Raw genomic sequence first — 14647 nt, forward strand, 5'->3', positions numbered from 1 at the left:
CATGATAAAAAATAATGTAATGCTGTAATAATATTGATAGTTGAGATAGGTTGAGATCGGCTGATGTGGTTCTTATATGCAGCTTTTTGTGTTGTTACTTTTCTAAACAATGACTTTTTCCCTGGTGGATGATAAAATGAGTGAAAAAAATCTGGTGGACTTGCATTGTAGGAGGGACCTGACACTTGATGGCCAACTCACTTTACTTAGACCTGTAAATAACAACCTAGCAACCCCCCAGAACAACCTTATCAACCACACTACAGTAGTAACTAAAAACAGTTCAGAAAACTCTAGAATCTGCATTAACTGCACCCTAGCATTGGTGGTTTCAGCACAGGCAAGCACCACATATTTTCTTTGAAAAAGAAAAAAGTATAAATCAAGTTATTTTTGTAATTTTTTTTAGTGGCACAGAAATGACATACTTCACCTTTAATAAGTGCTACTCAGATCTGGCAGACCAACCTTAACCTGTGTTACCCAAGCATTTCACAGCTCCTGTGTTGCTATGGTTCTGTTACTATGACAGAGAGGTGTCTTTACATGGCTGCTGGGCTGTGTGAGAGTCTTGTGTTTAAAAGTGTCTAAGGTGTACAGAAGGACAGATGTTTGCAGAATGCTGGCGCAGATTAAGACGCGGTCTGGCCGACTGTGCCACTCAAGATGTAACATTAACATAATCATGTCAGTGTCAGTGCAATGAGAGGGGACGGACAGGACGCACCCCACATGTCGCTATCTGCCTCCTGTCTGTCTCAGAGCAGGTGGACCTTTATGAGAAATCAAATTAGTTTTGCGGCGCTCCCCACCCACAATCCCCACACATATGGTGCACATATAAACACTGCTGATGTATCTCATGTGACTTAAAGGGATAGTTCACCCAAAAAAGAAAATTTACATGTTGAATCATTTACATGTTGTTCCAAACCTGTATGCGTTTCTTATGTTGAACACAAAAGCAGATATTTTGACGAATGCTGGTATTTCTTTCCCTACTATGGAAGTCGGTGGGGACCAACAACTGTTTGGTTCTTCAAAATTCTTCAAAACATCTTCTTTTATGTTTAAAGAAACTCATACAGGTTTGGAACGACATGAGGGTGAGTAAATGATGAAAACATTTTCAGTTTTGGGTGAACTATTTCTTTAACTACCCAATGTGGCCCCAATGTGGCTCTTCTCTATTACTTCACACTTGGGCCTGTCACGTCTGTGCTGACATATAGATTTTACGTTTGTGACTTTACTTTCACTGCCCTGAAGAGAAAATAAGAGCGTGAGAAAAATAATACAACAGGAAATTAGCTTGTATGGTCAAAGAGGAACTCTTTGCACGTTTCACTGTTGGAGGTTTTTTTTTTTTTTTTTTTTGGATTGGCGGCTTTAATTTGGACTCCAGCCCATTCAGGTTAAAGCAATAGTTCAGCCAAAAATGAAAAAGTCTGTAATCATTTACACATCCTCAGGTTATTTCAGAGCTGTATGATCTTTAATTTTATTTAGAATTTTAATACGATGCCTATATATAAATTATATACAGTTATTTAATTTTAAAAAGCATGTCTTTATGATATCACACTTACTGTTTTTCACATAGCATAAATGGGTATTCATACATGAAAAAATATATATAGCTGTCTTTTTTATTTTAAGAAGGGGTCCCTTGCAACAAGATCATATTTATGGGTCCTTGGCATCAAAAAGTTGAAAGCCCTTAATGTACATAATTGATACGCTACTGTTCAAAATATAGGGATCAGTAAAAGATTTGTGTAAATTCAATTAATTTAAATTTTACTCAGAAAGAATGCATTAAAGTGATCAAAAGTGACAGTAAAAGGTTGTTACATTTGCAAAAAGTATGTTTAAAAAATGCTATGCTTTTGAACTTTCTGTTTCTGTAAGAAACCAGAAAAAAAAATTTCCACAAAAAATATTACTTTCATTGATATAACTTTTTTCGACATTGATAATAATAAGAAATGTTTTTGAGCACCAAATCAGCAAAATAGAATGATTTTCAAAGGATCATGTGACACTGAAGACTGGAATAATGCAAATTGTTCCAATTATAAAAATTCAGCTTAACCTTCAGAGAAATATATTACATTTGTAATTATTTTAAATTGTAATATTTTAATATTGCAGTTTCTACTGGATTTTTGATCAAATACAGTCTTGTTGAGCATACGACTTCTTTCAGAACTAGTAAATATTATAATATTTATGCCTGTATTTGTATTTACTGCATTAAGTACCACAGTTATACTTAGTTCATTTAGGTCAGTGTGGAACAGTGATGTAGCAGCCCTTTAAATCTGCCGAAACGTGTTGCAGATCCACCAGCCTACTCTTACCTAATTCACTATTTAATGTCAGACGGATGCATTACTTATGACTAAACTCTCTAACCACCTTCCTGAATTAGTCATCACATTTCAGAACGAACATAGACACACTAATCTAGCCGTATCTCATCAAAGCTGTTCAAATGTTTGTTGTGACTATTCTATAGTGAGTCATTTTGTTTATAATTTACACTCTCATTACAGTGAGATTAACTGACTTCCTCTTCAGCAGAACCGCTGAATGGTTTGAAGTGCTGTGTCTCACACTAGTGTGCAAGTTATAGGAACATTCTTGACTTTGACCTCTTCAGTCTCTCGTTTATAATCCTCTCTGTATTCTATGCAGTGTATGATGTTGTATGTGTTCAGACCAGACGAAAGGTTCAAGAAGGTCAGAATTGTGTAGGCTGTACATTTCAAGGAAAATTAGAGAGAAACTCATAGCTGATTTGCACATACAGTGGGTACGGAAAGTATTCAGACCCCCTTAAATTTTTCACTCTTTGTTATATTGCAGCCATTTGCTAAAATCATTTAAGTTAATTTCTTTTCCTCATTAATGTACACACAGCACCCCATATTGACAGAAAAACACAGAATTGTTGACATTTTTGCAAATTTATTAAAAAAGAAAAACTGAAAAATGCTCAGTATTTAGTAGAAGCACCCTCTTGATCTAAAAGCTGTTCAAATGTTTGTTGTGACTATTCTATAGTGAGTCATTTTGTTTATAATTTACACTCTCATTACAGTGAGATTAACTGACTTCCTCTTCAGTAGGGGTGGAACTGAATTCCAGGCAGTTAGGACAGGAAAGCTTTGAGGGCTCCTTAGTCAAGTCAAGTCAAGTCAAGTCACCTTTATTTATATAGCGCTTTTAACAATACAGATTGTGTCAAAGCAACTGAACAGCATTAATTAGGAAAATAGTGTGTCAATAATGCAAAATGACAATAGTAAACACTAATTTTCCAGTTAAAGACAGTTCATCATTGAATCAGTGATGTCTTCATTCAGCTCAGTTCAGTTTAAATAGTATCTGTGCAATCAAGTCGATGATATCGCTGGAAATTAAGTGTCCCCAACTAAGCAAGCCAGAGCCGACAGCGGCAAGGAACCAAAACTCCATCGATGACAGATTACAGTGAGATTAACTGACTTCCTCTTCAGCAGGGGTGGAACTGAATTCCAGGCAGTTAGGACAGGAAAGCTTTGAGGGCTCCTTAGCATTTCCTTCCTGGACTGATACAATGCTCCAGTGCTTACAATGCTTATCAATGTTGAAAACAGTTCTGCTTAGTATTTTTGTATTCTTTGGTATAATATTCTTTGGTGAATAAAGTGTTCAAAAGAACAGCATTTATTTAAAATACAAATTTTTTTGTAACAATATAAAGTCTTTACTGTCACTTTGCGTTCACTGTGAGCCAATGCATACTTGCTGAATAAAAATATGAATTTCTTAAAAAAAAAATCTAACTGATCTCAAACTTGATAGTGTAAGCATGTTATTTCAGCTTAGACTATTTTGGCATTTTTGAGTGTTTGGCATTTTATTGCATGATTTGTGATTGATTTATTTTTAGTGCTACTGCTTTGAAAGCTCAGATTTGGCAATTTATTAAAAGGATAATCAGATGTTGGATGTCTTATTGTTACTTGGCTGATGAATGGAGAGGTGTTGAAGTGAAACTACATGGTTTTGGCAGCTGTAAGGTTGAACTGTTGGGTCACACTTCCAGGATTCCAGCTGTAATTAGATGAGGCATGCTGGATATCTCTGGACATGACACAAACGTGGATGTATGCACAGATACACTCACACAAACAAGCCATCTTTCTCAGTACTGCCACTTCCTTCCTGCGTTAATGAGGGTTTGATATCAGGCCAGCTGTGGGCAGCTGTGATATCTCTTGGAGATCTACTTATTGGAACATCAGATAATGAATGTTCTGACCCTAAACATAATTCAAATCAGTTGCTTGCAAAGATATTTATTTTTTCATGCAGACAGCATATTATGTGTAGAATATTAAGTCTTAATTAACAATAATTAAATGATCAAATTATATAAAAAATTTAAATTAGTAATCCAATCAATTACATTTATTATTTAATAAAATATTTTCTTTTTCTGTCTGTACACTCTAAAAATGCTGGGTTGTTTCAACCCAATTTTGGGTCAAATATGGACTAACCCAACTGTTGGGTTAAATTTTGGTTACATTTTTAAATTAACTTTTTAACCCAACAGTTGGGTTAGTCCATATTTGACCCAAAATTGGGTTGAAACAACCCAGCATTTTTTAGAGTGTAGGTTTATTTATTGATATTTCTTCACACTATGACTACATGAGAAATAGCTCCATGAGATATTAAGAGATTGCACAACAATACCAGCATAACTGGTCTGTCTCACCTCAGCTGCATTTATAGATTTGATTTTTGTTTTTCCAAACATGATTGATGCCTCAGCGTAGTCTCTCTAGCACATCTCAGGCTTGTTCCAGAAATATTTGGTTGTCGTTCTGTAACTTCTGTGAGCTGTGCCTAAAATGATCATTTATTATGAAAGCAGATTTAGTGATACTTTCATAAAGACCGTGTTTTACAGGTCACGGTTTGTGCAACACTCGACAGAGACTCGTTGATTGTTATAAAAGCAAGTCACGCACAATAATGCCCTTTGTTTTTGCGTAATGAAAGAGCACTCTTTCTCCATAGCCGAGTAGAGGGAGTGAATTAGCTACGCTTCAGCTATTGGTTTATTATCCACAAGCTCTTTTGTTGTGTGCCATTAATCTAAGATTAGAAATCTAAACAGGCAATTAGGAGGCAATATTCCAGAAATCAAAATCCAATCTGCCACTAATCAAACACACCTTCGTAGTGGGCCGCTGAAATTGAATGGCAGTGGGCTGGAATACATTAGAACTAATGATGCCCCAGTATAACTCTCTATCTTTTTTTATTCTCTTTTTCTCTATGTGTATCTCTTTATATCTTGCCTCATTGCTTTCGGCCTGTCTCTTCACTTTCTAGTCTCTGGACACTATAACCCACTCTGTTTGCTACATGTTCATGAGTTTATGGACAAACACAGAGAGAATTTAGAAGTCTGTTACTTTTTAAATATGCACAGTTCACACAGGAGGAAAAAATCATGTTTTTATAAATATGTTCATCTTGTTTTTTTGGTCAAAAATAGAATACGGTAAGACTAGTTTATTTATTGGAAAGGAATTAAGACTTTTATTCAGCAAGGATGCATTAAATTGATCAAAACTGACAGTTCATGAATCATGAAAAAAATAACACCACTCTTTCCATAAAAATATTAAGCAGATTAACTGTTTTCAACATTGATAATAACAAGAAATGTTTCTTGAGCACCAAATCAACATGTTGGAGTGATTTCTGAAGGATCATGTGACACTGAAGAGTGCTGAAAATTCTGAAATAAATTAAATTTTCAAATTTTGTAATATATTATTAAAATAGAAAACAGTTGTTTTAAATTGTAATATTTCGCAATATTATTATACTGTATTTTAATAACACATATTACTTTTAATACATTTTAATCAATATATATTACTATATTTATTCATTACAGTTTTTGAAAGTTTGTTTCACAGAGAGAGCAAGTTACATTGACTTTCTCAACTCAACTCAACTCAACGTTTATTTATAAAGCACTTTCAAAACCATTAAAATGGACCAAAGTGCTGTCCATTTTAAGTCATTTACTTTTATCAATTTATTCCAAATAATCATTGTTTAATAAACACACATTGGTTTGCTGAAAGAGACAAATATCTTGTATCTTAATATACAAGCAACAATAGCTGATGCCGTGGAGCTTTTCTCCTCCACTGCCTCCAAAGCCCCAAGGATCAGATCCAGTTTCTTCATGTAGCTTGTGCTTTTAGGGGTCATATGGATCCTGAGAGAATATTGCTTACAGATGGACCTTTCACTTGAGGTATGAATAGCCACATCTCGGCGGCACAGACAGGACCGGGTGGGTTTCTAACAGATCGTCCGGCCGCTCCTCGATTTCACAGCACCGTCTCCGTGACGCCGTAACGTGCAGATGCTTGATCAAGCTCCCAGACGTCTTTCCTGAATGCTCCAGTCGTGTACTGCATGCATACACTGAACAGCACTGCACCGCATTAGTCAATGGGCCATGAAATGCCTGTTGCTTTTAGCATTTGTGAAGTATAGTTCAGGTGCTGAGAGGCCCTTGACATGGGTAAGTAATGTTTTAGCTCTTGAGATGGATGACTATAAGACCAGTTCACATAGCTACAGTATTCGTTATAAATCTATGTATGTGATGCATAAGGCTTCATAAATTTAGAATTGTGAAGAATATAACCACCTTAAACAGGTCAAGGCAGAGCAGGATAGATTGCATTGAGCCCTGAGCTCTGTGTGTATGCATCTCTCAAGTCACTGGATATATTACACAGCCTTTATCTGACTGCACAATACAAGCCGTGCTGTAAATCAAGGGTTTCCATGACAGCATGTCTTTCCTTTTCCTACAGCATGTGTTAGAGAGGCAGCTCGCTCACTGGTGTGACTTTACGCGGCCGCTCACTCGCTCGCACACATGCAATCATAAAGTCTGTCGCTGATTTAATCACTTCTGAGTGGCTGCGCATTAGGACGAGATAAGGATGTGATAGACAGAACGTGTGAACTGAGCAATCACTCATCCCAGACTGTTAAAGTGTCCATGATGGCCCACCGCCGCTATCCAGCCCTCTGTGTGACTGTGTTTCAGAGGCTGGCTGGTCCCCAGGCCTGATATTTGATCTGTTGACAGCTGGACCTTCAGTGGTAGAAGCAGCAAACAGGACAGCGGGAGCAAGTGCAGTGACAGGAGGAAGTCAAACACATGTCTTTCCTGCCCTGCACATGGCCACAGCCCGGAGACCCCGCATGAACTGATCTCTTGGCAAAGGCTCCCAGCGCCTCTCCCTGGAGAGACCACATTGCTGACTGGCAGCCAGAAGTATCATACAAAAACAGTATTTGCGGTGCGTGCTGTTGTTGATGTACGTCCATATGGGCTCTTGCCCTTTGAAACCCTGGATAGCAATAGCTTGAAGTTGCTTGACCCATTTCATGCAGTGACACTGTGCATTACTGCCTCATTTTCATATCCTCTAATCAAACAAACAAGCTACTACAAGGCCGTTGCTCCTCCTGTAGTCTGATTTAATGCTAAATTGTATCCCTCTTGGATTGCAAAGTGATTCTGTCAGTTAAAAGGACTGTACATTATACATTTGTCTTTCTGATTTAGATTAGCTTACCAAGTGATTATCCTGTTATGGTAGCATACGTTAACTGATTAGCCTGCTAATTTGAAAATCTGCTTTGATTATCTGTTTTAGTTAAGTAGGTAATTAGTTGGTTGGTTTATAAATATATATTATTATATTTATTTTTTACATTTTAGTATATTTTATTTTTATTTTAGTCTGCGATCGTAGTGTAATGTTTTGATTATCTGTTATAGTTAGTTAATTGGTTGGTTTATAAATATAAATTATTATATATATATTTTTTTTTAAATTTAATTAAATATTTTATTTTAGCCTGCGATCGTAGTGTAATGTTTTGATTATCTGTTTTAGTTAATTAGTTAGTTTATTGGTCGGTTTATAAATATAAATTATTATATATTTTTATTTTTTACATTTTATTTTATTTTAGCCTGTGATCATAGTGTAATGTTTTGATTATCTGTTTTAATTATTTAGTTAGTTAAATGGTTGGTTTATAAATATAAATTATTATTTTATTTTATTTTATTTTTACCCTGTGATTGTAGTGTAATGTTTTGATTATCTGTTTTGAATATTTTGCATTGTATATTTTTTAACAGGTTTTACTTATAGCAAACTCCTGTGTTTGTTTTGGGACTATTGGAAAGGTTTAGGTGTCTTGTTTTGGGGATTTTCTTTTTTTTTTGCCCACTGCTTACTTCTTATTCTGTTTACCAAGTTTTATAGGCAAACAGAAGTGATATATGCTCTGGCTGTGTTGTCAGGGTTGCATTCCAGAAAGGGAGCACTCACCATAAGCTGAATTATATGAGTGAAAGTGTGAGAGTGTGGGCGACTGTGTGCTTTTTCAAGCCACGCTGTGCCAGAAATCTTTCAGAAGGGTATAACTTGGATACGTGACTAATTCTTTCCAGATGTTCAAAATTACCATCGCAAAAATATTTTTCATCTAGCAAGTCTGGTGGGGGGTTAATGGAATCACGTAGATCATGTATTTTTATTCATTATGCAAACAAAGCTTGAAAACCTGTGCCAGACAAAAAGTTGTGCTTCGCTGAGTAAATACTATTTTTTTTTTCAAAGAGGGTCTGCTTTGAGGTTCTTCGCCATTTTTTTTTTTGTCCAGACCTGGGAATCTGGAACAAAAGAACAAAAGGGGTGGCCAAGGGAGAGAGAGAACGGCTTCCCAAAGCTGTTGTTAGAGAAGCGGCTGCGGCCAAAGTGTGAGGAATGTCTAAAATGAGGCCCCCGTGTTCGGAGACGATGAGAGGATGGAGATTTGGCACTAGATCACTCGGGAGGACAAAGAGATTAGCAGAGCCATTACAGCCTGCTAGCTTCTCTACCTCGCCTTTTCTCTTTCATCCCTCGTCCTTCCATCCCTTTTTTAGTCAAGCTTATCTGCCAGCCGTCGTCTCTAAGCGCTTTTGACCATCCGTTACTTGCGGCTCTCTGTGGAATGCCACAGCCCGACCCCTCCTCCCCTCCCATCTATCCGTTGGCTCAGGCCTGGCTGAAGCAGAGCTGCTCCTGAGGGGAAAAGTTGATGGGAAACTGGTATGACCCAAGGTTATACAAACGCTCTTGGCAGAGGGATTAATTGTGTAAGATCTTACAGATGATTGCTGTCGTGAGGTCTGACTGAAATCCTGTTAGCCAGAGCGCGATGCATTACTGACGGTGAGGCTGTGGCCCAGGTGATGCATGGCAACTATAATGAACAAAGTGGAGGTGAGAAAACTAATCTTCTCTGTATCTTTCTGAACTTCTCCGGAGGGATATTAAAGGAGTAGTTCATTTTTAGAATGAAAATTCAGTCACCATTTACTCACCCCCCACTTGTTCCAAACCTGTACGAGTTTCTTTCTTCTGTTGAACACAAAAGAAGATATTTTGAAAAATGTTGGGATCCGAACAGTTGATGAGCACCATTGACTTCCATAGTAGGAAAAAGAAATACTATGGAAGTCAATGGTGCTCATCAACTGTTCGGATCCCAACATTTTTCAAAATATCTTCTTTTTGGAACAATATCAGGTTTGGAACAAGTGGGGGGTGAGTAAATGATGACAGAATTTTCATTCTGAAAGTGAACTACTCCTTTAAGTTAGTTGATGGTGTCTCACACACTGTGCAAATGGTTGTGAAACTATTAATCAGACACAAATGAATCGAAACAAAATTTGAGACGTTTTTCATTCAGTGGGATGCTAGCTTACTACTTAATGGATACTGTGCAGGGTACATTGTATACTGTTTTTTTTTTTTTAAATAGTTGGTTAAACTTTAGTGAAACAGGAAAGATTAATGGGAGACAAACAAATTTAAAGGCTGTGATACACTGCGCAACTTTTCCCTGATCTGTCAGAGCAAGTCTGCTCAGATTTCACGTAAAATTGTGTAGTGTATGATGGGCACATAGTATGCTTTCATCCAGTCAGAGCATATCAAACATGTTTGATATTTGGAGTTGATTTTAAAACACAAATTGTATTAATTTGTCATGCGTGTATGGTCCTGCGTGAATTTTGTTGTGCTCAGAATTACTTGAAAGTCTGGTTTTGTTTGATGGCCAGTTTTACTCAACAATTTACAAAGACAGCAAGTGTGTGATGCCTAGTGTTTTAAAGGGGTCATGGACTGCCTTTTTTATTATTTTGTACTGTTCTCTGAGGTCCGCTTAAAATGTTATCAAGATTTTTACATCAAAAACCATCATAAATTAGAAGTAATTGGCTATTTTCTGTCCTGTTTTGACCACCCTCATGGCTGATTGTAGACTCGAAAGTAAGCGCCCTCTGATATGATTGGCTAACACTTGTGTATGTTTGACAGCCTACATCCTCCGTAGATGGACGCATAAGTACTCGGTACATATCAAACGATCTGTAATAACAGACAAAGCAATACACACTTGTGTTTTGCGACATTACTGTCAGATCCAATATAGTCGGCACAGCATCATCTTTTATTTTCAATCTTTCTGAATTGTGCCTTGTTTGTAAACAACTTACTGATGCGGTCTGGATCTTCATTAAAAATAAAGTTCATCCACTCTTTCCTAACGTTGGGATCAGAAGCAAGGCAATGCAAAGACTTGCATTGTTTCTGTATGCTCAGGATGTGCAAAAATTGTGCTTTTAGCTTGTCACTGGGGCAGAATTCTTAAAAGTACACCTTATCTACCTAAAGCAGAGGTGTCCAATCCTGCTCCTGGAGGGCCAACTTCCTGCAGATTTTAGCTCCAACACACATTTGCCTAGAAGTTTCTAGTGAATCTGAGGACCTTGATTAGCTGGTTCAGGTGTGTTTAATCAGGGTTGAAGCTAAACTCTGCAGGACCATGGCCCTCCAGGAACAGGTTTGGACAATCCCAGACCTAAAGGTTGTGTATCAGGTACTAAAACGCACAGGTTTTTTGCCACAGTGACCAGCTAAAAGTACAGTTTTTGTACATTTTTTCTCTTAACCTGTGCATCTAGAAAAATTGCATAGTGTACTTAACATGCATACTAAATACTGCAGCTGTATTAAGAGTAGTATGACATTCTAATCTCCAGTCCTAATTTTCACTCTTTAGATTATGCATCAAAGGTAAAAAAGAAAAAGAAAAAAATGACACCCTAAAGAAATTAGAAAGGCATTGGTTGGTTGAGGTGTGTAGTGTGGAGAGCACAAATGTTGCAGATGGGTGGTCTTTATCCAGTGTGGATCAGGGACAGGCCTGATAGCAGACTGACTCTGCTATTCAGAAGCTTATTAATTGCCAATCGTTTTTCTCATTTGCTTATCTGCTCTCTTTGCTCCAGCTCATATTATCTTCTCCAGCTCTGTCTCAATTTGCCATTGTGGAAGACTGATGTTTATTTCACACACCTCCGCGTCACTCCTAGCCAGAAAAAAAGATGAAATTAAAACCCACCTGGTATTTCTTTTGCATAAGAAACCATGCTGTGCAATTACCAAACCCTCAATTATGTGCAGATTCGACATAAGAGGTTTTGAAACATGATATAACGCTCATGAAAAGGGCCTCTGCATTTCCCATGTGCAGAAACCTAAAGTGAACTGAGGTCTTGCTTTTTCTCTAGCTTGTATCCTTAGCAAAGTCCTTGTTAACAATCGGTCTTTGGCATGTTGCTATGGAACACCCGATTCTCCCACAGCTTTGAATGTGTTCTCAATGCTCAGAGACTCTCACGTTGAAGGGTTTACTACATGCATAACTACCGTAAGAAGGAAGTGTAAAGAAACCTGTGATTAATGTATTAGACATGCCCCAGATGTTTATAATTATTGTCAGTCTACTGTCTTTCTCCAGAAGAAAGGAATTGTAGGTGTTCCTTTCTCTCTAAAAATAGAACGCATTAAAAAGAGGCTAATTTTCTAAAGCCCGTTGGGTTGCCCAGAAACTCCTCTCTCAATTATGCAAGACATGCTATGCAAGCACACGCGCAAAAACACACAAACGCAACGGTGGGTTCAGGAGTTCACCTGTGTAGTTGTCATGGAGGCAAAGCTGCTATCTGTGGCAGCAGATTTCCCCCATGCGGTGCGGATCATCCGTGATGAAGACACTACTGAATGATGCTCAGTTTGGTGTCAAAATCCTCAGCCTGCCTTTTTGGCCTATATCTCTGTCCGCTGACTGAGGAGACTTTTTTTAATGGGTTTTTGCCCTATCATTTAAGGGGAATTTTCACTGGAAAAGCAAACATCATGGATGGCTGGTGAACATTAAACTTTTACATCCTGAAAGCTATTGGTGTAATGGTCAGGTGTTTATTTTTATACTGTAAATAAACTAGACCTGGCTCCAGGTCTCCCACAGATCTCATTTTGCTTTTGTATATTTCTATAAGGGGTCCTGTTTGGGTAGGTGGCAGAACTGTGCTGATCATAAGGTTCAAATGTAAGGAACTTTTATGGTAGTACAGAAAAAGTCTATCAGTGCTTTAAAGGATTTCTAAGAGATTGCCAGTTAATGGTAAAAAATAATAATAATAATCAGTATGTGGATCAGCAAGAATATCTGAACGTCCTTAAAACAAGGTCATCTTACTTTAGAAGCAAGACTGCATGAGAGACTTAATTTCAAATAATATATCTTGAAGTATTGCAAAGTATTTTTCATTGGCAGATTTCTTTTTTTTTACTTGTTTTCACGAGCATAAACTATGGAAAAATTGAGAGTTAAAATACAGTAAAAACACAGTGAAAAAATATTTCCAGCTTCTATGATAATCATTTTAAATGTAACCTGTAAAAATATCCACCATTGATATATACTGATACTATTCTATAGATAAATTCAATGAACAACAAGACAATGACGCACAACACCTGGTGCTATTTTGCAATAGAGAAGTCATTTACTTCCCTCAAACATCTTTTCACTCTTATTTGCTTTAAACTCTGTTCCTCTGCGCTTCTGAACTCTGTAGCTCCTACAAAGGGATCGTTGGCCTCTCTGAAGCTGCTCACAAGAGTATCCTCTTCCTTCGAGCAGACAGTTTTGTGGGATGACCTTTTCTAGACAGTGCCTGGTGGTTTGATGTAGCCTCTGTTTCGTGATAATTTAACCAATAATGTCCCCAGAGAGATATGCTCTTTTCTTTACTTTTTAAATGTTTATCTTCAACAATTTTGGAATTTGTTTTAGTTCTCACAGCTTTTTCTGAAAAAAAAAAGTATCCCTTAATGTTAGTATTAATGATTTACAGATAGCAGACAATTACAAGAATATTATTAAGTTGAGTTTCAAAAATATCACTGAGAACTAAATTTCAGTGTTTGTAATTGCATAAGCACTATATTTTGCTCCTTCAGGCTGACAATAAATGGCCATGAAGTGCAACCAACGTATGTGGGGAACCAAGACCCAGATTCGATTCTTATTAACATAATGTCATTAGAAACAGATACTTTCAGTGTTCATTTGTCATGTTATACCATGATTCCCATATAAAAATCCATGCTGAAAAGAGACATATTTATCTGTGCTTTCACAGGGGTGCTAATAGGCTCTTTAAAAGTCTCTCATTACTTTCTCATATTGAATTCTGCTCAAGTCTGCTTCTGGGCTGTCAGAAAGTTAATCAAAGCTTTGTTTCTGTGCGGTACGCCTGCATAATCCATGTGGCACTCAGCTATTAGGAGTGAGCCACTTCAGTTGAGATGTTTTTATCCTCATCAATCATCGGTTTCAATCAATTAATGTACTGTCAGTCCTGTCTTAGGCCAATTAATGGAACAATTAAAACGTACTCACTCCAGAAGGAAGAAAAAGTTTTTTGACTTCAGTTTCTCTTAGAAGAATATAGTTCTGAGGTTGGACAGGCAACCACTTGAACTGCCATGCAGAGAAATGATACTGACACATGAAAGGCTAGAAGTCAATGATTAGCAAGACAGGCTACGGATCAATTTGGCCGGGCGCAGACTTTGAAGCCTTCCACTATGCTAATCAGTGAAAAACTGCCTGCTCGTTAATGCATTCAAAGATGGATGGAAAACAAATGGCTACCTTTGGCATCATCCCTCATCGGCCCACCTGTGGCCTCTGCCAACACACACACACAGTTCTCCCCAGACTGATTGTAGTGTTTGCTGTTGTTTATTTCTCTGTCATTTGTAGTGTTTTTTATGGTTGCCTCAACCACCTTTGCTTCATAATTTCATTTACAAGTGCTATAGCTTCAGGAAGCATTTTATTTTTGATTGTTTGTTTGTTGTTTTTTTACCGTCTTGCCTGATGACATGAGGTCTCAAGAGCTTCGTTTTTTTCTCTTTGTCTCAAACCTTTATATTGAGCCCTCATATTATTGTACCCTGAAGATTCAACACTCCAGGGTTTTCAATATAATTCAGTTTTTTTGCAGTAGAATATATATGCAGTACAATATATTATACTCGTGTATTTGTGCATTTCATTAATTTATTAATGTGTGTATGTGTGTGTGTGTGTGTGTGTGTGTACACAAAAA

At 37.2% G+C, this 14647-nt stretch overlaps 1 protein-coding gene across 2 annotated transcripts in view; it reads left to right on the forward strand.

Moving 5' to 3' along the window:
• The window catches only part of arvcfb (ARVCF delta catenin family member b), a 133269-nt gene that overhangs the window by 41298 nt on the left and 77324 nt on the right, over positions 1-14647 (forward strand). The gene's annotated exons all lie outside the window — the stretch shown is intronic.

The sequence above is a fragment of the Sinocyclocheilus rhinocerous genome, unplaced genomic scaffold (genome assembly GCF_001515625.1).
Source record: "Sinocyclocheilus rhinocerous isolate Xijiao unplaced genomic scaffold, SAMN03320098_v1.1 scaffold196, whole genome shotgun sequence".
Classification (NCBI taxonomy): Eukaryota; Metazoa; Chordata; class Actinopteri; order Cypriniformes; family Cyprinidae; genus Sinocyclocheilus; species Sinocyclocheilus rhinocerous.